The sequence below is a fragment of the Taudactylus pleione genome, unplaced genomic scaffold, assembly GCF_031769625.1.
Source record: "Taudactylus pleione unplaced genomic scaffold, aTauple2 ptg000009l, whole genome shotgun sequence".
NCBI lineage: Eukaryota > Metazoa > Chordata > Amphibia > Anura > Myobatrachidae > Taudactylus > Taudactylus pleione.
The window spans coordinates 936,443-962,142 of NW_028284412.1; the positions used below are offsets into that span (position 1 = coordinate 936,443).

Sequence of the window (25,700 nt, forward strand, 5' to 3'; positions counted from 1 at the left end):
CCAGTGTATCTGTATAAGCACAGTGACGCTGCAGGCCATACCCCAGTGTATCTGTAAAAGCACAGTGACGCTGCAGGCCGTACCCCAGTGTATGCTTCCGAACCCCAGTGTATCCATATAATCAGTGTGACGCTGCAGGCCATACCCCAGTATATGCTTCCGTACCCCAGTGTATCCATATAAGCACAGTGACGCTGCAGGCCGTACCCAAGTGTATGCTTCCGAACCCCAGTGTATCCATATAAGCAGTGTGATGCTGCAGGCCGTACCCCAGTGTATGATTCCATACCCCAGTGTATCCATATAATCAGTGTGACGCTGCAGGCCCTACCCCAGTGTATGCTTCTGTACCCCAGTGTATCTATATAAACACTGTGATGCAGCAGGCCGTACCCCAGTGTATCTGTATAAGCACAGTGATGCTGCAGGCCATACCCCAGTGTATCTGTATAAGCACAGTGACGCTGCAGGCCGTACCCCAGTGTATGCTTCCGAACCCCAGTGTATCCATATAATTAGTGTGACGCTGCAGGCCATACCCCAGTATATGCTTCCGTACCCCAGTGTATCCATATAAGCACAGTGACGCTGCAGGCCGTACCCCAGTGTATGCTTCGTACCCCAGTGTATCCATATAAGCAGTGTGATGCTGCAGGCCGTACCCCAGTGTATGCTTCCATACCCCAGTGTATCCATATAATCAGTGTGACGCTGCAAGCCCTACCCCAGTGTATGCTTCTGTACCCCAGTGTATCTATATAAACACTGTGATGCAGCAGGCCGTACCCCAGTGTATCTGTATAAGCACAGTGACGCTGCAGGCCATACCCCAGTGTATCTGTAAAAGCACAGTGACGCTGCAGGCCGTACCCCAGTGTATGCTTCCGAACCCCAGTGTATCCATATAATCAGTGTGACGCTGCAGGCCATACCCCAGTATATGCTTCCGTACCCCAGTGTATCCATATAAGCACAGTGACGCTGCAGGCCGTACCCAAGTGTATGCTTCCGAACCCCAGTGTATCCATATAATCAGTGTGCCGCTGCAGGCCATACCCCAGTATATGCTTCCGTACCCCAGTGTATCCATATAAGCACAGTGACGCTGCAGGCCGTACCCCAGTGTATGCTTCTGTACCCCAGTGTATCTATATAAACACTGTGATGCTGCAGGCCATACCCCAGTGTATCTGTATAAGCACAGTGACGCTGCAGGCCGTACCCCAGTGTATGCTTCCAAACCCCAGTGTATCCATATAAGCAGTGTGACGCTGCAGGCCGTACCCCAGTGTATGCTTCTGTACCCCAGTGTATTCATATAAGCAGTGTGACGCTGCAGGCTGCATCTCACTGCGTTCATCTAAGTGGTGTGACACCTCAGTGTCATTTGCAAACAAAGTTTAAAAAAAGTTAATAAAAATGTTAAAAAAATATGTATTTGTTGTACTGTTCCATGCAGTGGCTGTGCTCTGTTGTCCCATCAGTAGCTGTGTCCAACCATTTCCTGTCCTGTCACAGACTGAAGCTGCAATGACTTCACAGGCCATAGCCCACTGCATTCACTAACTTAACATAAAAACTGTGACTCCAGCAGTGTCAGTTGAAAATAAAATGTATAAAATAAAGTTTGAAAAAATATATTTGCTTCTGTTACTGTTCAGTGTGCTGTACCACCGTGAGTTTGTTCACATACAACAAAGCCCTTTGCATCCCTGCAGTGTGAGCTGAGCTGCAAATTGAAAAATGGATAACAATCAATTTAGAAGAGAAGAGCAGGAGATTTAACCAAATACTTTTTATGCAGCTACTGCCACCAGTCATGACAATACTAGTCTTCAATGTCATCTAAAGCCGATGCCTAAGGGCACAGAGGGTTTAAGTCAGGGTATCTAAAATCAAAGAACCAATGTTTTTAAAATGGTAACTAAAACATCAAAGCTGGCTACAGAAAAACTTAAATTGCCAATATGCCATTCACCACACGAAGTGACATGGAAAGGCTGAGTGGTGGTTCTGCAACTGTCAGTGAGGCATGTTCTTCTGCCTCTTAAGACAATGTTAGCCCTTTTCACTCACAGGAAAAAACTTTGTGCTCAGAAATGTCACAAATCCTTAAGGAGAGTCTAAGTGTGTCCATAGGTGCAGTGTGTGAGCCTGACATTTCCAGTACTGTACTCGAAGAGGAGCCTCCTTCCACCATTTGTGCGCCCTCTGCAAATGTGGGGATGAGCAGCACAACTCAACATGCTGACACAGAAATTGAGGATGCTGCTGTGGAAGTGCACAGGATCAGAAGGATATTTGTGTAGCTAACACTAATAAGGAGAGTGCAAATATATGTCCTTTGTTTGGGGATAGGATGAAACTCTATTGTCGTTTTATCGACGATGTTTTTATAATCTGGGATGACACGAAGATGGAATTTTGGAAGATGGTGGAGCATCTGAATGCCCTATCTAGCCCTGTGAGGTTTATTGCTAAAGTCAGAGACCATCGCGACCATCGGGGCTTACGACGAGACCCTAGGGTAGGGTCTCCCTTGTCGTAAGCCCCGGAGAGCTTCTGGCTCTGTCTGAGCCAGAAGCTCAACACTGACATCACTAGTGATGTCAGTGGGGCCTCCCCCAAATGGCAGGCATTCCCATGGGAACGCCCCCGTTTGGGCTGCCACCCCCCCACCAGCGCTGTCGGTCGTAGCGGGTCTCACGCATGCGCACGATGGTGACGGCGCCGTCGTGTGCATGCTCTGTGGGGGGCCATCGACCCGGTCCGAGTGCATCGGCGCTAACGACCGGGTCTGAATGACCCCCTAAGTCCCTTGGGCTGAGGTTGTATTATATTTATACTTAAATGTTGTTGTGATTGGCTGCTGGCTTGTGAAAGGTCCCGATGTGACCGAAATGTCGCTATCTGTATGCTGTAACCTGCTGCTATTATGCTGCTCTAATCATGGAATAAAGTAATTTAATGGCTATGTCTTCCTGGTGAGTGCATCCTTTGGGATATCTATACTATTGCCTACTGGCTTTTGAATAGAACTGAATTGGCTGTAATGCACCCCGATGTTGCATTCTATATGGATGTGAGTGCGGGATTTACAGAAAATATATATATACAGTACCAGCCAAAAGTTTGGACACACCTTCTCATGAAATGGTTTTTGTTTATTTAAATTATTTTCAACACAGTAGATTAATATCGAAGACATCAAAACTATGAAAGAACACATGTTGAATTATGTTGTAAACAAATAAGGGGTCTATTTACTAAGCTGTGTTAGGAGACAGAGTAAAAAGTGATAAGAAAGTGATAAGGTGCCAGCCAATCAGCTCCCAACTGTCATTTTTCAAACACAGCTTGTGAGATGACAGTTGGGAGTTGATTGACTGGCACCTTATCACTGTCTTATGACTTTTCACTCTGTCTCCTAACACTGCTTAGTAAATAGACCCCTAAGTGTTAAACAAATCAAAATATGTTTTATATTTTAGATTCCTCAAAGTAGCCCTTTTTTGCTTGTATGACAGCTTTGCACACTCTTGGCATTCTCTCAATCAGCTTCATGAGGTAGTCTCCTGGAATGGTTTTGAATTAACAGGTGTGCCTTGTCAAGAGTCAACCTGTGGAATTACTTGCCTTCTTAACGTGTTTGAGACCATCAGTTGTGTTGTGCAGAGGTAGGGTTAGAACACAGTGGACACCACTATTTGACTACTGTTGTAATCCATATTATGGCACCAACCACTCAACTCAGTAAAGAGAAATGACAGTCCATCATTACTTTAAGACATGAAGGTCAGTCGATATGGAAAATTTCAAGAACTTTGAATGTATCCTTAAGTGCAGTTGCAAAAACCATCAAACGCTATGATGAAACTGGCTCTCATGAGGAACGCCCCAGGAAAGGAAGACCAAGAGTTACCTCTGCTGCAGAGTTCACTAGCGTTACCAGCCTCAGAAACCGCTACTTAACATCACCTCAGATTAGAGACCACATAAAGTCTTCACAGAGTTCAAGTAGCAGACAAATCTCAACATCAACTGTTCAGAGGAGACTGAGTGAATCAGGCCTTCATGGTCGTATTGCTGCAAAGAAGCCACTACTGAGGATGAACAAGAAGAAGAAGAAGAAGAAGAGAATTGTTTGGGCCAAGAAACACAAGGAATGGACATTAGACCAGTGGAAATCTGTACTTTGGTCTGATGAGTCCAAATTTGAGATTTTTGGTTCCAACCGCCATGTCTTTTTGAGATGCAGAGAAGGTGAGTGGATAGTTTCTGCATGTGTGGTTCCCACTGTGAAGCATGGAGGAGGAGGTTTGATGGTGTGGGGGTGCTTTGCTGGTGGCACTGTTGGTGATTTATTCAAAATTCAAGGCACATTTAACCAGCATGGCTACCACAGCATCTGGTTTGCGCTTACAGGGACCATCATTTGTTTTTCAACAAGACAATGACCCCAAACACACCTCCAGGCTATGTAAGGGCTACTTGACCAAGAAGGAAAGTGATGGAGTGCTGTGTCAGATGAACTGGCCTCCACAATCACCTGACCTAAACCCAATTGAGCTGGTTTGGGATGAGTTGTACCGCAGAGTGAAGGAAAAGCAGCCAACAAGTGCTCAGCACCTCTGGGAACTCCTTCAAGACTGTTGGAAAACCATTCCAGGAGACTACCTCATGAAGCTGATTGAGAGAATGCCAAGAGTGTGCAAAGCTGTCATCCAAGCAAAACGGGGCTACTTTGAGGAATCTAAAATATAAAACATATTTTTATTTAGCACTTTTACATATTTCATATGTGCTCTCTCATAATTTTGATGTCTTCAGTATTAATCTACTATGTTGAAAATAATTTAAATTGACAAAAACCATTGAATGAGAAGGTGTGTCCAAACTTTTTACTGATACTGTATATATATATATATATATATATATATATATATATAGCCAGGTAATGAATGCAGCACTCAGGGTTTTCAAACAACTGCAACAGCAGCCTTTGATGTGTCAATGTTTAAATGTTGAGAAAACATTTTCATCCTGATTTATATAAAATCAGATGTCCTGATTTTGACTCACTTACTCATCAATGCCCAGCCCAAACCTCTGGACCTAAAAAAATGAAAGTCAGGGAGAATATTCCTTCCATGACGTAGGTGCCCACTTAGCAGAGATATTTCGAAATTCGACACCTATGGGTTGGAAAGGACTAAAATATTTCCTCTCCCTGTGCAATGTCCTGACTGGCTGACTCCTCGTGGCTGCAGCACAGTTCAATATTCAAACTCCAACTGTCACCCCAAGTGCTGCCAAACATCAATGGCAGTTGGTTTGGCTCCCATATTTGAATAGTGAGGGAAGGGAATGTGTTACTACAGAGGTGAGAGAGGAAAATGTGGTAAAACAACAGTCAGGGGAATATGTTACTATAAAGGTGAGGGAGGGGAATGTGTTACTACACAGATATAAGAGAGGAATGTGTTATTACACAGGTGAGGGAGGGGAATGTGTTACTACAAAGGTAAGGGAATGGAATGTCAAATGTGTTACTATGGGGTGAGGGAAGGGTATTTGTTACTATATGGTTGAGGGAGGGGAATGTGTTAGTACAGGTGTGAGGGAAGGGAATGTGTTACTACAGAGGTGAGAGAGGAGAATGTGTTACAACAGCAGTGAGAGGGGAATGTGTTACTATAGAGGTGAGGTAGAAGAATGTGTTACTACACAGATGAGAGATGGGAATGTGTTACTGTAGAGGTGAGGGAAGGTAATGTGTTACTACACAGGTATGGTAGGGGAATGTGTTACTACACAGGTGACGGAGGGGAAGGAACGGGGTGAGGAAAGGCAATGTGCTACAATATGGGTGAAGGAGGGGAATGTGTTACTACAGGTCTGAGTGGGGGTAATGTGTTACTAGAGAGGTGAGGGAGGGGAATGTGTTATTACAGGAGTAAGCAGGGGTTTTGTGTTACTACAGAGGTTAAGGAGGGAAATGCATTACTCCAGAGGTGAGGGAGGGGATTAAGTTACTACAGGAGTGAGTGAGGGTAATGTGTTACTACATATGTGAGAGGCAGGGATTGTATTTCTACACAGGTGAGGGAGGCGAAAGTCGAATGTGTTACAACACAGTTGTGGTTGACCTGACCCTACCGCAGAAACTGCTAAACTTCCTGTCACTATGTAGACTTCTGCCAGTGTATGCTATCACAGGGGCTTAATTATGCACGCCCCTGTAACAGCATTTAAACGGCCAGTCACGCCTTCATTTCTCTGACCACCCCCCATCACGACCCTCAAAAGGTCACTTCCTCTCAATCACTGTGTGAAGATGCTGCGTGCTCACTGTGATCACTTCCCGATCACTGTGGCCATTTCGCACACACACTGCATCTTATACGCATGCGCAGAATGCAAACATTGGCTGGCTGCGTACAAACGCAGCCTTGCAAATTGACCTGAATCAGGCCCTAAGTAAACATGCTGAGAATTCAGCCGCGTAGCTAGCACAGGAAATGACTCTAACAGATTGTACTCAGAAGATGTTCTGAGTACACACACCATGGAAAACACTAAGAACAAGTCACTAGAAGGAATGGAGCTTGGAACCTGGGACGCTGCAAAAGCAAGTTTACACTGGAAGTAACAACGTTGTACAGGCAACTTCCTGTTGTCCAGAGCCCGGTTATATACCCTAAAACAGCAGTCCATTAGAGGACACTCTCAGCTGACCGCAACCAATGCTACCATTGGGTAAAGGGTTAGTCAGGTGAAAACAGACGTTTACCATCCATGACCATGATGGTTCATGATGGTAACCGCAGAAACTACATCACGGAGTGAGCACATGGATGTCCTAGCAGACCCCAGGTATTATCCTCAGCACGTCACTCACCGCGGCACCTGGTGTCTGACCGCTCTAGAGATTGGGGGAAGTTTGCACTGAGGTAAGTAATGCCCGATCCTAGGCCGCAACCTGACAGTAACCCCCCTTTCAGGGTGGACTCTGGACACCCACAAGGCTTATCAGGAAACTTCTTATGAAATGCTCAAACCAACTGTGGAGTATGGACATCAGACGCCTTGATCATTCTTCAGGTCCATACCCCTTCCAGTCAATGAGATACTGAAGATGATTCAATCGGTGTCGAGAGTCAAAGATCTTTTCAATTTCAAATTCAACTCCCAATTGAGATTGTACTTGAGGAGGTTTGGGTGGAGAACACTGGAATTGATTAAGGATTAAAGGTCACAGAAGAGAAACATGAAATGTGTTGGAAATCTTCAACTGAGGAGGTATCTAGTTTATAAACCTCCGGATTGATGATTTTAAGAATACGATATGGTCCAATGAAGCATGGAGCAAATTTCATGCTTGGAACCTTTAGTCAAATGTTCTTAGGTCACAGCCACACCCTATCTCTTCAGAAGAGGAATGGTCAGATGTTTTCGATCCGCAAACTTTTTCTAATTACTAGAAACTTTTTGCAAAGAGGAGTGAATGTTTTTCCATGTATCAGACAATGATTTCACAAGATTAGTGATGGCAGGCACTTCTATGTGAGGTAAATCTTGGAAATCTGAAACACGCGGATGTCTTCCATATACTGAAAAAAATTGAGTAGCATTTGAAGAAGAGTGGTCCCTAAAATTGTGGGCAAACTCTGCCCATGGCAATAAATCAAGGTAGTCATCTTGAGAAGAAGAAACAAAAGGTCTCAGAAATGTCTCCAATTCCTGATTCACCCTCAGTTTAGCTATTTGTCTGCAGGTGATAGGCGGGGTTTAATTCCTCAAGAGGCACATAAAGCCCTCCAGGATTTGGCCACAAATTGCACACATCGGTCCGACACTATCTCTTTGGGTAGTCCATGAAGACGGAAGATGTCACGAATAAACATTTTGGCCAAATGTGGAGGAGAAGGAAGTCCCACCAAGGGACCATTTTTGAAAATTGGTCTACTACCACCCAGATAGTATTATATCCCTTGGAGGGTGGTAACTCAGAGATAAAATGCATCGATAGATGAGTCCAAGGAACATCTAGAAAAGGCAAAGGACGCAAAGGGCCAACCACTTTATTGCGACTGGATTTATGCTGGGTACACTTGTCACAGGAGACAATAAAATTCCGGACATCTTCTTAGTGGGCCACCAGTGGGAGCGCTGTAAAAACTTAAATGTCGTGAGGATGCCCAAGTGACCAGCAAACAAGGCGGCATGAGCCCAAGTTAATAGGTTCTTATGTAACTGAGGTGCCACAAAGATCTTGCCAGGAGGAGGAGGAGGAAGCAACTGTGTGTGAGCGAAGACAAGAGGATCTAGCATAGGACCAACTTGAGATTGTTCTTTTTCTTCCTGTGGAGGCAGAGAGTGCATCAGCCTTTTTATTTTGTAGGCCTGGCCGAAATTGTACTTTAAAATCAAACCTGGAAAAGAAAAGAGACCAGCGAGCTTGTCTGGCATTCAAACGATGAGTTGTCTTGAGATAAAGAAGATTCTTGTGATCCGTGATGATTGTAATAGGAAATGTAGCACCTTCCAAAAGGTGTCTCCATTCATCTAGTGCCAAACTCATAGCCAACAATTCTTGATTCCCATTGGGATAATTCCTTTCAGCCGGAGAGAATTTATTAGAAAAGAAACCACAAGGATGATACAATCCATCTTCAGCCACTTGAGACAGTTCAGCTCCCACTCCTACCAAGAGGCATCGACTTTTAACGTGAAGGGTTTTTCAAGTTGTGGTTGACAAAGAATTGGAGCAGTAGAAAAGCTGTTTTGAGGGCTTGGAAAGCTGCCACTGCCGCAGGAAGCCAACGAGATGGGTTAGTACCCTTATTGGTGAGAGCCGTGATGGGAGCAACAATTGTAGAAAAGTTTAAAATGAATCTCCTATAATAATTGAAGAAGCCAAGAAATTGTTGGATGGCTTTCAAGGAGTGCGTTTGGGGCCAATCTTTGATAGCTCTTAGCTTGTCTGAATCCATTTGAAGAGAATTTCCTGATATAATATGCCCCAAAAATGGCACGGAGGACTGTTCAAAAAGGCATTTAGAAATTTTCCCGTAGAGATGATGACTTTGAAGATGAGACAGAACCTCTCTGACATGTAAGCGATGATAAAAAAAAGGTGTGTGTGTGACTTGCGCTCACAGACCAGCTGCTGGGGTCCAAACCCAAAGGATCACCAACCCTTTTCACTAAATACCCATACAACAAAAGAGGGAAGGTCACCCAGCGCTGATCTAAAAGAAATGTAATGTTGGTAAACAAACGTAATACATAAAAATAAATATCCACAGAAATCCAAAGTGGGTGCTGGATAATCTTTAAAGATTGACGCTCACCTATAAATGGTGAGATGCATGCGCATAAAGGTATCTTTAGTCTTCCTTTTAATATTCAATGATGTCACTTGTAAATGACCACTTCACTCCACTTGGTTCTTTCCAGGGAACCTCCAAGAAAGATCTTAAACAAACACCCTCTCATCGTGTAAAACAGTATATTTAATCCAAACTAACAAGTACACTTGACATCCAAAAAAATTATAAAAATAATAATAATCAAACAGCAAAAGAACAGCAAAAAAATTCCCCTTAGTGATGTCCTGCATACCGCAATGGGCCTAAAAGTAGGCGCTGTATGAAGCATAAGGGGATGGATGTAATACCGGGTTCATCACCTCCCACGCTGATTCAGTGAAAACCCCTCTCAGGTCCAGCTGGACAGCAGTGATCTTCCCCACACCACCGACACATTTCGGAACGATGTTCCTTCCTCAAGGTGCATGGGGGAAGTGGAGACCATGGCTCCTTATATACCTAAACCTTAGTACCATGTGACCATATCATTGAAACCACCTGGATGTGTCTATAGGAGCCACATACTCGTTATCACAGAAAAACACATCACTAATCCATAGAACTTGCCCAACATTACACATATATGTAAATATAAATATGAACAAATACATATCCCCATAAAAAGTAATACTCTTCCCCGTCCGGTATAAACAAAGAAGCAGCTCGAATATTTCCAGCCAGTATGATGACAAATAATGGGAATCTACCCTCCATATAAGTCCAGTCCAGTCTTTTTTAAGTGACGGAGGATGAATTGCTCGAAGATAACATAACTTGCTGTGAACCATTAAGTACTTCTGGTCCTTCGATCGCGTAACCAGAAGTGGTCATTGGAGCGCAAGCCTCAGCCTTGGAATGCAAAAATCAGGTGACCCCACAGACGGACAGGCTGCAGCTTTGCTCAACATTTTAAATAAATAGAGTGCTTCTCCGGACTGGATCATGGGGATTTGTAGTTTCAGTAGGAATCTTCCATACACATGAAATGTGATAATATGGGCACCTCGTAATAAATAAATAAAGAAGTTATTAAAAACCCATAAATAAAATCATCTCTAAAAATGATCGATATAAATAGGATAATATACTGATCATTAAAAACTACTAAATTCATAAAACACCAAGACACAAATATGGAATATGATAATAATAATAATATCTAAACAATATTAAGAACCACATTTAATCATAAAATCATAAAAACCACTTGGTTTCAAAATCAATATTGAGGCCCTTGGGGGTTAAGGTGCGTAAATCAAAAATAGTTCTCATCTCAAGTCTTGCCAAATCTCCTTCTTGATTTTTAATTCTCCATTTGGGGGCCAATACTTTTATCCCACAAAATGATGAAAGATGTCTGGAATCAAACGAATGTTTCTCTTTAAAATGGAGGGAAACACTATGGGTCTCTACCCCTTTACGAATGTTCCTGCAGTGTTCGGACAATCTATCTTTTAACATTCTAGTGGTCCACCCTACATATTGACTCCCGCAAGAGCACTCCAATAAGTAAACACAGTTCTTGCTATGGCAAGTAATAAAATCCTTGATGTTGTATGTTCTAGAAATTATGGTTTATCAGTCGCACCTTGACCTTGAAAAAGCTTTATAGCGAAACGCTGCGTCGGTTCCACGGCACCCTTTACTACTCATTATCATGATGTTATAATTACCTGCAGAGCGAATTTATGATACATTATGTGTTATGTACATACTAGTGTGAACTAGAGTGATGAGATGCATTGTAGATAGAGACCACACTATGTCATACAGTATTAGTCTGTTGATTTGCACTATTGTGGCATGAATCATTTGATCTGCATATCCCCCAAGAAGCACTCTGACAAATTAATGAGTATTGTGTGACAAAATACATCTGAAATAAAGATTTATTATCTTTTCCCTATCTGAATCACACTCATCAATATATAGGGATATCTCAGGGAGGATTTGAGCACTATATGAAGTGAACTATATCAGTAACTATAATCATACTAGCATTCTCTAAGAATTACCCACTTGATGAAAAATATCAACTGGATGTACATAAAAACAGACATAATTGGTTTACATGTGCACAAGATAAAATACCTTCAGCAAGTTTTATGAAGAATTATACATGAGATGATTATGCTGATTAGGATATTTGTATTGTATGTTGCTGTGTGACATACTGAGTAATAACTCAGTGTTTATTCAATTGCAGTCATTATTGCTCAGATACAAGCAGTATTACCTGACTGAAGTGTTACTATATATGAATGTGGGGACACTATATATATATATATATATATATATACCAGTAGATTAATCACTATCAGTATATACATGGAATTGTATGAGAGTGTAGAGGCGCCGTAATTTATGTTCCTATTGGAACATTTTATTAATCACTTATTTCCAATCTTTTGACACCACCTATCTGTATTTTAATTATTTTCGCTACCCTCCCTGTTACAATTCAGGAATATATATTTTATTTGACATATAACAATAAAAGTTATGTTTTAATATATTTATTTAGTGCACCACTATTGGACATTTCATCTCCTTTTTCTCTTTTTGTTGCTGTTGTATGCTCTACCCATCTAATTAGATCTATATTGCATAATTTTATTTACTGGGCTTTTACAAGCTTTGCACATAGCACATACACCACAATAGTGAAAACCTTCTGTTTTAATCATTTTTTGGGGGGCCTGGATTTGAGGTCATACTACGCACCAGAGTATTTTTCAAATTATTTGCTCGACGGTAAATGAAGATAGGTTTTTCTTCTATAAACTTTTTTAACACGGGATCCCTCTGTAAGATCTGCCAGTGTCTAAAAGTAATTTTCTCGACCTAACGGTATTGATTATTAAACTTAGTAATAAATGGTACACACTTCTTATTATGTTTGTTCTGTACCCTAACATTCTTAGAGTTGAGAAGGTCACTTCTATCAGAGTCCCTGATTTTTCTACGTACCTCCTTAACTTTTGTTCTATCCTATCCTTTTGAAACAAATTGTTTCTTTAATAAAACTGACTGTGCATCATATTCGGCAATTTCAGTGCAATTCCTTCAAATTCGTTGGAACTGTCCTCCTGGAATGCTTTTTAACCAATTAAAATTATGGTTACTGGTATAATCTATATGCGAGTTACAATCAGTGGGTTTGATATAATTCCGTGTAAACAAACCATAATCCTTTACATATATAGTAATGTCCAACAAATTTACTTGACTGGTGCTAATATCAAAGGTTAAAACAATGTTCCTAGTATTGGAGTTCAAATGTGAACAAAAGGCATCTAAGGAGGATCTATCCCCACTTCAAATAAAAAAGACACTGTCAATATAGCATGTCCAGAGCACTACACTGACCCCAAAGGGGTGCCCCTCTAATACAGATGATGATTCCCATTGGGCCATAAACAAATTGGCATAACTTGGGGCCAGTCTAGTGCCCATCGCTATGCCCAAAATTTGAAGATAAACACTATCTAAAAACCAGAAAAAAAATATTGTTTAGGATAAAAGAAATGCCCTCAATAGTAAAGGATATTTTGTCTTCAGAAAAATACTCTTTCTCTAGAAATTATTTGACCAGCGGTAACCAAAAACCAACTCATTTTCCAAGAAATATGTTTCAACCATTCAATCAATGCCAAACCATCCTTAAGATGGGAAGGGGCTTTTATAACTAATGGTTGTAATAGATGATCAAGGAAGTGAGAGAGATTTGAGGTTAAAGAATTTGTCCTGGCTACAATGGGACAGCTGGGAGGTTTATCAACGTTCTTGTGTACTTTTGGTAGAATATATAAAACTGGAATTGAGGGTTTCTCAATCTTCATATATAGTCTATATATATATAGTATATATATTTTGTAAGTGATGAGATTGCAGGTTCTCTGAAAAAATTAAAATGTCAACCAAGTAAACGAGAACATATTTGTAAAGGATATCTCGGAAGATTTTGTTGACGTAACTTTGAAAGACTGCTGGCGCATTACACAATCCAAAGGGTATCACAAAGTATTCATAATGGACACATAAAATTGTAGGCTCCCCGGAGATCCAATTTAGTGAAAATGGATGCTCCACAAACCTTGTCAAAAATCTCAGAGATGAGTGTCAAAGGATACCTATTTTTATGGTGATTTGATTCAGCCCACAGTAGTCTATGCAGGGTCTGAGACCTCCATCTTTTTTCTCAACAAAGAAATATCCATCCCCAGCATGGTCTTACAAAACCCTTGGCCCAGTTTTCTTTTATGTAGTCGGACATAGTAGCTGTTTCCAGAACAGAAAGAACTGATGAGCTTGGAACTTGACTCTGGACTGGAACAACGTGGACTGAACTGATGAGCTTGGAACTTGACTCTGGACTGGAACAATGTGGACTGAACTGATGAGCTTGGAACTTGACTCTGGACTGGAACAACGTGGACTGAACTGATGAGCTTGGAACTTGACTCTGGACTGGAACAACGTGGACTGAACTGATGAGCTTGGAACTTGACTCAGGACTGGAATGACGTGGACTGAACTGATGAGCTTGGAACTTGACTCAGGACTGGAATGTGACAATGGCTGAAGGGAAGTCAGGTAATGCTGAGACGAGGGCTAAACAGGGTAATCTGGAATTACTATGACAAGGGCTAGAACTCTGGTGCAGGCTGGATTGGATAATAGGGAATAACAGGTTTCAGGAAGGAATGGGTAGGTTTGGGGATTTGCAGGCTGGACAGGATAATTGGAAATAACAGGTTTCAGGAAGGAATGGTTAGGTTTGGGAATTTGCAGGCTGGACAGGATAATTGGAAATAACAGGTTTCAGGAAGGAATGGGTAGGTTTGGGAATTTTAGGTTCAGGGAGGGAATAGGTAGGTAACAGGGGCAGGAGTTGATCCACAGCAGGAAGCAAGGCAGGGTAACACGATGCAGGCTTACAGAGTGCCAGGGACCAACCAGGAGTAGGACTAACAGCAGAGCACAGGCCAGGTATTGCTGTAACAGGACATCTGGATGCCAGGTATTACTGTAGCAGGTTTTCGGGATGCACCAGAGGTTGCTGTCAACAGGCTTACTGGATTTGCCAGGTTTGGCAGTAACAGGTTTTCTGGAAGCACCGGGGGTTGCTGCCAGCAGATTTACTGGATTGCCAGGTACAGCTGAAACAGGTTTTCTGGATAGCACCAGGGATTGCTGTAGCAGGTTTCAGGGACAGACTTGAATGCATGAACCATACACCACGGGAAGACGAGATGTTCAGGCCCAGAATGCTATCAGGGGAGGATATATATACCATGGGTCTGGCAGCAATTGGAGGATACGGACAGGTGGTCTGGTAGTAGCATTCTGAGTGGTGGAAGGCACAACATGCGGAGGGAGTATTCATCTCTGCAGCTCTGAGAATCAGAACCACACCTGTGATTCTAATCAGGGCTAGCAGTGCTCACAGACAGAGGGGAGGCCAGGTGCAATAATCAGAGCAAATCCTCCAGGCAAATTACACACACAGATCCATGGGGAAGCTGACAGGGGTAAGTCCCAAGGCAAAAAGGTGACAACTAGACAGGGTCGTGACAGTACCCCCCTCTTTATGGATGGACTCCGGACACCAAAACAAAACTTTCTTCAGACATCTTCCCAATTCTCAATTTCTTGGGATACTTGGAGTGGAAAGTCTACAGGAATCTTTGGTAACTCCTGTGGAAATATGTGGCTGGGAAGGACAGGATCAGAATTTTGGGAGGAACAGTAGCAGAAAGGGGACAAGGAGGTGTGTGCACAAGTCATGTTCTGGGTTACAGATTCAAAAGTACTGCTCTCTTGGGATGCCTGGAATTCGGCACTCTGACCCTTGAAAACTTGACCTTGTTCAGATTTCAGAGGAGTGGAGGACGAATTCTTGGTAGCACAAACAGAGTGCTTGGACAATATTTTGGAACTGAGAACTTCGCTAGAATTTTGGTTTACAGGGTAAGGACCAAATTCTTTACAACAGCTTCACTGAAAGTCTTTATATTCTGAAGCATTGGATCTTTGGAGTTGTAAATAGGGGCAACCCAGTCCCAAGCTTTACCTTGAAAAGATGAGATAACAAACTCTACAATATTAGTAGACTTGACTCCACATGGCAGAGAAGAATTCATCATACCGAAGAATTGTTTCAATAAAGCATAGTATTGAGTTAAGTCCCCATCAAAATAAATGCATGGTGAAGTATCTCACGAATCCTGTGTGTTCAAGGATTGTGGAGCACTTTCAGGTGCCTGGCAGGAGGAAATTTGAGGATGCTCCGATTGATGAGGAGTCGAAATAACTGAAGCTGACCGATGTTCGGAATTCGGACCAATTGATGGAACTGGAAGGAGTCCTGGGGAGCTAGAGAAGGTAGCATCAACAATCAAAGCTGAGAACAGACTACAGAGATTGTCATCTTCTGGAACAATATATGCAGGAGACGGTGAACAGGAACCATAATCAGATTTTGTAGTACAAGACACTTCTCCCTGATAACAGGAAGTTGAGACCCCCTCCTGGGGTGCGAGACTTAAGACCCCTCCTGGGGCGCGAGACTTGAGACCCCCTCCTGGGGCACGAGACTTGAGACCCCCTCCTGGGGTGTGAGACTTGAGACCCCCTCCTGGGGTATGGGACTTGAGACCCCCTCCTGGGGCGCGAGACTTGAAACCCCCTCCTGGGGTGTGAGACTTGAAACCCCCTCCTGGGGCATGAGATTTGAAACCCCCTCCTGGGGCACGAGACTTGAGCCCCTCCTGGGGTATGAGACTTGAAGCCCCTCCTGGGGCTGCTGACTGGAGTCCCCTGCTGGGACAAGCAGAATCCGGGCTGGGACCGGAATGGGCAGAATCCGGGCTGGGACCGAAACGGGCAGAATCCGGGCTGGGACCGGAACGGGCAGAATCTGGACTGGGACTGGAATGGGCAGAATCCGGGCTGGGACCGGAACGGGCTGCGAGATTTGAAACCCCTTCCTGGGGTACGAGACTTGAAACCCCCTCCTGGGGTACGAGACTTGAAACCCCCTCCTGGGGTACGAGACTTGAGACCCCTCCTGGGGCTGCTGACTGGAGTCCCCTGCTGGGCCAAGCAGAATCTGGGCTGGGACCAGAACGGGCAGAATCCGGGCTGGAAACGGAACGGGCAGAATCCGGGCTGGAGCCGGAGCGGGCAGAATCCGGGCTGGAGCCGGAACGGGCAGAATCCGGGCTGGAGCCGGAATGGGCACTGAGACGTTGACACTTGGAACCACTGCTGGAGTTGCAAAGGAAACAGTCTTTAATGAAGTGGTCAGAACTCCCACAATAGAGACTAGGTATTACTGTAGCAGGTTTTCGGGATGCACCAGAGGTTGCTGTCAACAGGCTTACTGGATTTGCCAGGTTTGGCAGTAACAGGTTTTCTGGAAGCACCGGGGGTTGCTGCCAGCAGATTTACTGGATTGCCAGGTACAGCTGAAACAGGTTTTCTGGATAGCGCCAGGGATTGCTGTAGCAGGTTTCAGGGACAGACTTGAATGCATGAACCATACACCACGGGAAGACGAGATGTTCAGGCCCAGAATGCTATCAGGGAAGGATATATATACCATGGGTCTGGCAGCAATTGGAGGATACGGACAGGTGGTCTGGTAGTAGCATTCTGAGTGGTGGAAGGCACACCATGCAGAGGGAGTATTCATCTCTGCAGCTCTGAGAATCAGAACCACACCTGTGATTCCAATCAGGGCTAGCAGTGCTCACAGACAGAGGGGAGGCCAGGTGCAATAATCAGAGCAAATCCTCCAGGCAAATTACACACACAGATCCATGGGGAAGCTGACAGGGGTAAGTCCCAAGGCAAAAAGGTGACAACTAGACAGGGTCGTGACATATTTAGTCTGACTCCAGGAACAGGAAGCTGCTTTTCAATTTCGCTTTCCCAGTTACTGTGATGCCAGTATTTGTTCACGGCTCTAGGTTACTTTCATAGCATATCCCACAGCTAGTCTGCATCTGGCTCTTTAGTACTATTGGAGCAAGCTCACATCTCTATGACCTATGCCATTTGGAGCATATCTGCATCTGGATTCCTAGTGACTTACTTTTGTTTAACCTCAAGTTTTGCTTCAGTTAATCCTCTTGTGTATACCCAGATTTGGCTCATTTACCAGTTTTCTGAGTCTCATCCTGTACCATTCCCAAGCACTAGTTTCAGTAGCTTTCCCTGCCTCTTAGTACCCTACACAGTTATCTGTATTCTGTGAATGGATCTACAGTGTATCAAGTTTACTAATCTGCATCTGAGTTCCCAGCACAGTTATCTGGATTCTGTGACTGGAACTACAGTGTATCAAGTTCACTAACCTGTGTCTAAGTTCCCTGCACAGTTATTTGTATTCCATGACTGGATCTACAGAGTGCCTATACACTACCTGCATCTGAGTTCCCTGCAGTTATTTCCATTCTGTGACTGGATCTACAGTGTCTATACACTACCCTGTGTCTGGGTTCACTGTACACCCAGTATCTCTCTGTGTCTGCATTATTTAGCTTACATTACACTATGTACCAGAGCATCGTTCCACAGAATACATTGCATCCTTTACTCTACGTACTCCTGTCCATTATTAACCCTATGTCGCCTACGCAGTCTTCCACTCATATTATTAGTGTCATCCCCTAGTCTCCTAGTCACTCCCAGGAACCTACCAGAAGGCCGCGACCTGCTCACTTGGTGCGGCGAAACTCAAATCCCAATAGGAGGGGTCACTGGTGAAGACCACCGAGTGGGTTAGACTCCGTGCCTCTGGTTAGGTCTAGTCAACACATGGGTTTAACCTTTATTGAGGACACTACTACTGTCACTCCTCTAGCTGTTTACTATCCATCCTGACCCCCCGGCTCCCTGTCCCCCACAGAGGAAATCCTTATACCGGATTGTGCAAAAAGGTATTATCAACTGGTACTTGGATGATGTACTAAGTATGCACACTGTGGCTTCAGATGTAGAACTGGCACAGGAGATAGGTATTAGAAACTGTTACTTGGATGACGTACTAAATACGCACACTGTGGCTTCAGACACAGCACTGACACAGGAGACTGGTATCACGAGATGGTACTATGACTGCTATCATGGATTCAGCCATGAAGCTAGCACAGGAGATGACTAATAGATTGTACTCAGAAGACGTTCTGAGTACACACACCATGGAAAACACTAGGAACAAGTCACTAGAAGGAATGGAGCTTGGAACCTGGAACGCTGCAACTGCAAGTTTACACTGGAAGTAACAACATTGTACAGGCAACTTCCTGTTGTCCAGAGCCTGGTTGTATACTCTAAGGTATCAGTAAATTGGAGGACACTGTCAGCTGACATCAACCAATGCTGCCATGGGGTAAAGGGTTAGTCAGGTGAAAACAGACTGTCATGGCTGCGTCCATAATGGTAACCACAGAAACCACATCATGGAGTGAGCAAATGGATGTCCTAGCAGACCCCAGCACGTCACTCGCCGCCATACCTGGCATCTGACCACTCTAGAGATCAGGGGAAGCCGGCACTGAGGTGAGTAACAGCTGATCCTAGGATGCAACCTGACAGCACCTTTATCCACAAAATACATCAGTAAATAGACTACCATAAAATAACTTTGTTACTATGATCACTAGGTCATAATACTTTCATCCATTAAAAAAAGTAATTTTTTTTTAGAATACTGTTACTTTCTCTCTCTCGCCATATATATATACACATATACTGTATATATATATACATATATATATATATATATATATATATATATAAAGGTATACGTGGATTCGGCGGCAGTAATATTTTTCACAATACCAAGTGACAGTCAATAATACCAAATTTAAATCAGTGTTTGCGGAAAAGCCCAAAACAATAATTGGGCGTCAGCTCTGTGTCAATAAATGTAGTATAGGTGCAGTGCCGTAGCTAGACGGCAGTGCACCCAGTGCAGCACTGCCGCCCCTCTCACTCCCTCTCCGCCCCCCCCCCTGAGCGCTAACCCTACCTTCCAGCAGCAGGAGGGCGGGCGGGATCTTCCTGCCAATTTTTCAAAGTCCAGCGCGCACCAGCCGGAGGTCTCTATCTGCAGACCTCCGGCACAGAAAATTGTGTGGCCGGTGCCGCTGCAGGATGGCACCCGCTGCACATGACCCCTCAGCCCCCCCCTAGTTGCGGCCATGATAGGTGATATACTACTAAATAGCTAAAACAACACAGGGGGATTGACTGTGGGCAACAGTTCCACTTATATAAAATGGTTTTATGTAAACACTATAAATACCATACCCAGTTTTATGGGATAAATATAAAGTGCAAGGTCCCAATCAAATAAAGTACATGATAATAACACTAAAAAGACATAAAATTCATAAGAATAAAAAATATAAATACAGTTAAAATTTAAAACACAATTTAATTAAGGGATTTTAAAACATGAGCATAATAAAAAACTGCTAGGCAGGAGAAGTTCACTCAATGAATAGCCAGTGCAACAATAAATAAATAGGCGATAAATATGGAGAAAATAAAAAATCTCAAAAATTAAAATAAATAAGCTTATCTGAGTCAAGGTAAAGGTTATTTCTGGGACAAAGAGAGAATAGCCCAATGCGTTTCATCTGCTGACTTCTTCATGGGGATGAAGGTTGTGGTGTAATGTCCACCTTTTTATACCCCTTCATAACTCATTAGGGACAATTACTTCCGGGTTCAAGGTTCAACTGTGCTTCCTATTAGCATCAGTAAACTCTATAATCCATGTAAACACTCACTCAGGGAATAGAGAACGAATTAATAGTCAACTAAAAAAAGTATATGTTAAAAAAATTCATTAAATAATTCAATTTTATGACCAGAGTGCTCCCGCTCAAGGTCCAGAGTGATACGTCACTTCCGCCCGCTGTCCTTGATTCTACCAGGCCATCAGGAGTCCGGAGCATCATGTCACTTCTGCCCTTCTCGGTCCGGCTTCAGACATTACCGCATCATGTCACTTCCGCCCTCTGCTGTACTCCGGGAGGTGGCATGTCATATCCGCCCTCTTCACTCGCTTTTAGATGATGCGGTGTTAGCACAGGACTTCTGCCCTCACTTCTTGCCAGGATCCGGTCTCTAATAGTCCACTCACCTCTGCTCTTAACCTCCTGCACACCGCAGACTTCCGCTCTTCTTGTTCTGCTTTACATACTGGGATACCCTTGACGCAAATAGCAGGATCCCTATAATTAAAGAGAATCAATAATAAATAGACAGCAATGTCCAGACAGGGGGGAGGGGTTACCATGTTTTGTTATTTCTAGTAACATAAAAATTCCTGCAGTGTGCATATTTTAGCAGGTATTTATAAATATTGAACTTGATTGCCCTAATTCTTTGGACAGGTAATTAAACAACAGAAATGTGTATGGGAAATCTATCATAGATATGTGGAGTCAGGATGTCAAATCTAGGATAGTCTTTGTTGAAAGGTAATAAAGTCAAACTTCCATATTTCATAATACTCCGGATGAACAATGTCTCTTTCATTCGTATGGGTAACTGAGACAGATGAAGTTATGAATAAAGGGGGAGGTCTTGCAGCCACAACTTCTTGTAGGACACACTTCCAAAATTCTGCAGATGATTCATGGTGATATTCATAATCGCCCTTAAGGACTTTAGTAACTACAAAACCAGGTCTTCCCAGGAGGTCTCCCATCCCAGTACTGGCCAGGCCCAGACATGTATAGCTTCCAAGATCAGACGAGTTTGGGCATACGCACACTGGTATGAATGTAGGTACTCTCAAGTTTCCTTATAACCTCATTGTTATCACCAAACAAAAATAATGTCTTCTTGCAGAATTAATTTTATTACTACACCTGATATTCTCTGGGGGTCTCCCTCCCAGATACTTGTCAGGCCCAAAACATGACATACCCCTCAGGGTGCCCATACGGGCATTTTCATGATGGTATAGTAGTAATATTCTCTTGGTGTCTTCTTACAAGAATGGTGCTATTTCATAACTCTCATTGAACCCTTTAGGAGCCAGGGTGTTAAGTTCATAAATCCAGTACTTTTCCCACCTGGACAGAAGGTTCCATAGATCACCTCCTCTTTCACTTAGAGTTACGTGCTCAATAGCTTTGAATGTTAATTCCTCCAGATTAGAGTAGAGTTATGTTGAGTAATAAAATGTTTCGACACTGCATGGCCTTCAATTTTGTTCTTGATGTTTCTGATGTGCTCTTGAATTCTTAATTTTAATACTCTTTTAGTCTTGCCAACATATTTAATTCCACACGTGCACTCCAACAGGTAGATGACTGAAGAAGAGTTACAATTTATAAAACTTTTAATAGTGAATTCTTTGGATCCTTCCGAGTTTGTAAAGGTTTTCCGTGTGGGATGCAGATATTTACAGATGTTACATCGTCCGCATTTGTAGCTTCCTTTACAGCTGAAAGTCCCACTCATATTCTTCTTATTCTCTTTCCGTAGTAGACTTGGTGCTAAAATGTCTTTCAAATTTCTATTTTTTCTAAAAACAATCTGTGGTTTTGGAGGTAAAATTTCTTTCAATACCGGGTCCATTAGGAGAATATTCCATTGCATTCCAAATGATTTTTTGATCTTGTTCTCATGGCCGTTGAAAGTCGTAACAAAGGGAACAGAATCTTTTTTGGGGTTTTTATTGTTCTTATATTTCAACAGTTTGTTTCTATCCGGAGTTTTTGTTTTATTGAGAGCTTTCTCCAGAATTTCTTCTGGATATTCCTTCTCTCTGAATCTGCCCGCATATTGTTCCAATTGCTCATTACATGTTTCCTGGTCGGTGCAGTTACGTTTAATTCTATAAAACTGCGAATATGGGATATTCTCTTTCCACCTATTTAGATGGCAGCTTTTAAAGTGCAAATAGCTGTTAGCATCAACGTGCTTAATAAAATTCTTCGTATGGACTCTTTCTCCTTCTCCAATTAAGACCAGATCTAAAAATTCAACAGTCCTGCTATTGTAGTTGGAAGTAAACTTCAGATTCATATAATTGTTTGAAACAAATAATAAAAATTGGTTAAAAACTTCCTCTTCTCCTTGCCAGATAATTAAAATATCATCTATATATCTTTTATAGAGGATGATATTATTTTTGTATGGGTTATTGTTATAAATGTAATTTTTCTCCCAGCATCCCATAAATAAATTAGCAAACTGGGAGCAAAAATAGTAGTCCCCATAGCCGTTCCACAGATTTGTCTATAAAAAACATCTAAAAATGTAAAATAATTATGATTTAGTATAAAAGACATAAGATCGCATAAAAACACCTTGTGTAAAGGATCTAGTTCCAAGTCTGCTTCTAAAAACTCTCTTGTAGCATTAATACCTTTTGTGTGTTCAATACATGTGTACAAAGACTGTACATCAATAGTGACCCAGTTAAAATCTTCTCCCCATTTGATGTCCTCTAAACATTGTAAAACATGGGTGGTATCTTTCAAATGTGAATCTAGCTCCTTCACATACTTCTGTAGAAAAATATCAACATATTTTGAGAGATGAGAAGTCAATGACTCAATCCCAGCTATGATCGGTCTCTCTGGTGGTGTCTCTAAAGATTTATGAATCTTCGGTAAAAAGTTAAAAATGGGGATTGTGGGGTTAGTTTTCATTAAAAACTGAAATTCATCCTTTGTGATTATCTTGTTATGAAGTCCATACACTAGGAGAATTCTCAGCTCATCAATATATTCCTCAGTGGGGTCTCCTCCTAACTTCTCATATGAGTTCGTATGAGCTTCTTTTACATAGTAGGAATGATCCATTTGAAAGATACCACCCATGTTTTACAATGTTTAGAGGACATCAAATGGGGAGAAGATTTTAACTGGGTCACTATTGATGTACAGTCTTTGTACACGTGTATTGAACACACGAAAGGTATTAATGCTACAAGAGAGTTTTTAGAAGCAGACTTGGAACTAGATCCTTTACACAAGGAGTTTTTATGCAATCTTATGTCTTTTATACTAAATCATAATTATTTTAAATTTTTAGATGTTTTTTATAGACAAATCTGTGGAACAGCTATGGGGACTACTTTCGCTCCCAGTTTTGCTAATTTATTTATGGGATGCTGTGAGAAAAATTACATTTATAACAATAACCCATACAAAAATAATATCCTCTATAAAAGATATATAGATGATATTTTAATTATCTGGCAAGGAGAAGAGGAAGTTTTTAACCAATTTTTATTATTTGTTTCAAACAATAATATGAATCTGAAGTTTACTTCCAACTACAATAGCAGGACTGTTGAATTTTTAGATCTGGTCTTAATTGGAGAAGGAGAAAGAGTCCATATGAAGAATTTTATTAAGCACGTTGATGCTAACAGCTATTTGCACTTTAAAAGCTGCCATCTAAATAGGTGGAAAGAGAATATCCCATATTCGCAGTTTTATAGAATTAAACGTAACTGCACCGACCAGGAAACATGTAATGAGCAATTGGAACAATATGTGGGCAGATTCAGAGAGAAGGAATATCCAGAAGAAATTCTGGAGAAAGCTCTCAATAAAACAAAAACTCCAGATAGAAACAAACTGTTGAACTATAAGAACAATGAAAACCCCAAAAAAGATTCTGTTCCCTTTGTTACGACTTTCAACGGCCATGAGAACAAGATCAAAAAATCATTTGGAAAGCAATGGAATATTCTCCTAATGGACCCAGTATTGAAAGAAATTTTACCTCCAAAACCACAGATTGTTTTTAGAAAAAATAGAAATTTGAAAGACATTTTAGCACCAAGTCTACTGCGGAAAGAGAATAAGAAGAATATGAGTGGGACTTTGAGCTGTAAAAGAAGCTACAAATGCGGACGATGTAACATCTGTAAATATCTGCATCCCACACGGAAAACCTTTATGAACTCGGAAGGATCCAAAGAATTCACTATTAAAAGTTTTATAAATTGTAACTCTTCTTCAGTCATCTACCTGTTGGAGTGCACGTGTGGAATTAAATATGTTGGCAAGACTAAAAGAGTATTAAAATTAAGAATTCAAGAGCACATCAGAAACATCAAGAACAAAATTGAAGGCCATGCAGTGTCGAAACATTTTATTACTCAACATAACTCTAATCCGGAGGAATTAACATTCAAAGCTATTGAGCACGTAACTCTAAGTGAAAGAGGAGGTGATCTAGGGAACCTTCTGTCCAGGTGGGAAATGTACTGGATTTATGAACTTAACACCCTGGCTCCTAAAGGGTTCAACGAGAGTTATGAAAAAGGACCATTCTTGTAAGAAGACACCAAGAGAATATTACTACTATACCATCATGAAAATGCCCGTATGGGCACCCTGAGGGGTATATCATGTTTTGGGCCTGACAAGTATCTGGGAGGGAGACCCTAAGAGAATATCAGGTGTAGTAATAAAATTCATTCTGCAAGGAGACATTATCTTTGTTTGGTGATAACAATGAGGTTATAAGGAAACTTGAGAGTACCTACATTCATACCAGTGTGCGTATACCCAAACTCGTCCGATCTTGGAAGCTATACATGTCTGGGCCTGGCCAGTACTGGGATGGGAGACCTCCTGGGAAGACCTGGTTTTGTAGTTACTAAAGTCCTTAAGGGCGATTATGAATATCACCATGAATCATCTGCAGAATTTTGGAAGTGTGTCCTACAAGAAGTTGTGGCTGCAAGACCTCCCTCTTTATTCATAACTTCATCTGTCTCAGTTACCCATACGAATGAAAGAGACATTGTTCATTCAGAGTATTATGAAATATGGAAGTTTGACTTTATTACCTTTCAACAAAGACTATCCTAGATTTGGCATCCTGACTCCACATATCTATGATAGATTTCCCATACACATTTCTGTTGTTTAATTACCTGTCCAAAGAATTAGGGCAATCAAGTTCTATATTTATAAATACCTGCTAAAATATGCACACTGCAGGAATTTTTATGTTACTAGAAATAACAAAACATGGTAACCCCTCCCCCCTGTCTGGACATTGCTGTCTATTTATTATTGATTCTCCTTAATTATAGGGATCCTGCTATTTGCGTCAAGGGTATCCCAGTATGTAAAGCAGAACAAGAAGAGCGGAAGTCCGCAGTGTGCAGGAGGTTAAGAGTAGAGGCGAGTGGACTATTAGAGACTGAATCCTGGCAAGAAGTGAGGGCGGAAGTCCTGTGCTAACACCACATCATTTAAAAGCGAGTGAAGAGGGCGGATATGACGCGGCATCTCCCGGAGTACAGCAGAGGGCAGAAGT

General features: G+C 42.1%; 1 pseudogene; it reads left to right on the forward strand.

Moving 5' to 3' along the window:
• The first annotated feature begins 24,912 nt into the window (after positions 1–24,912).
• On the forward strand, positions 24,913–25,031 carry LOC148542711 (5S ribosomal RNA; annotated as a pseudogene).
• The last annotated feature ends 669 nt before the right edge of the window (positions 25,032–25,700 follow it).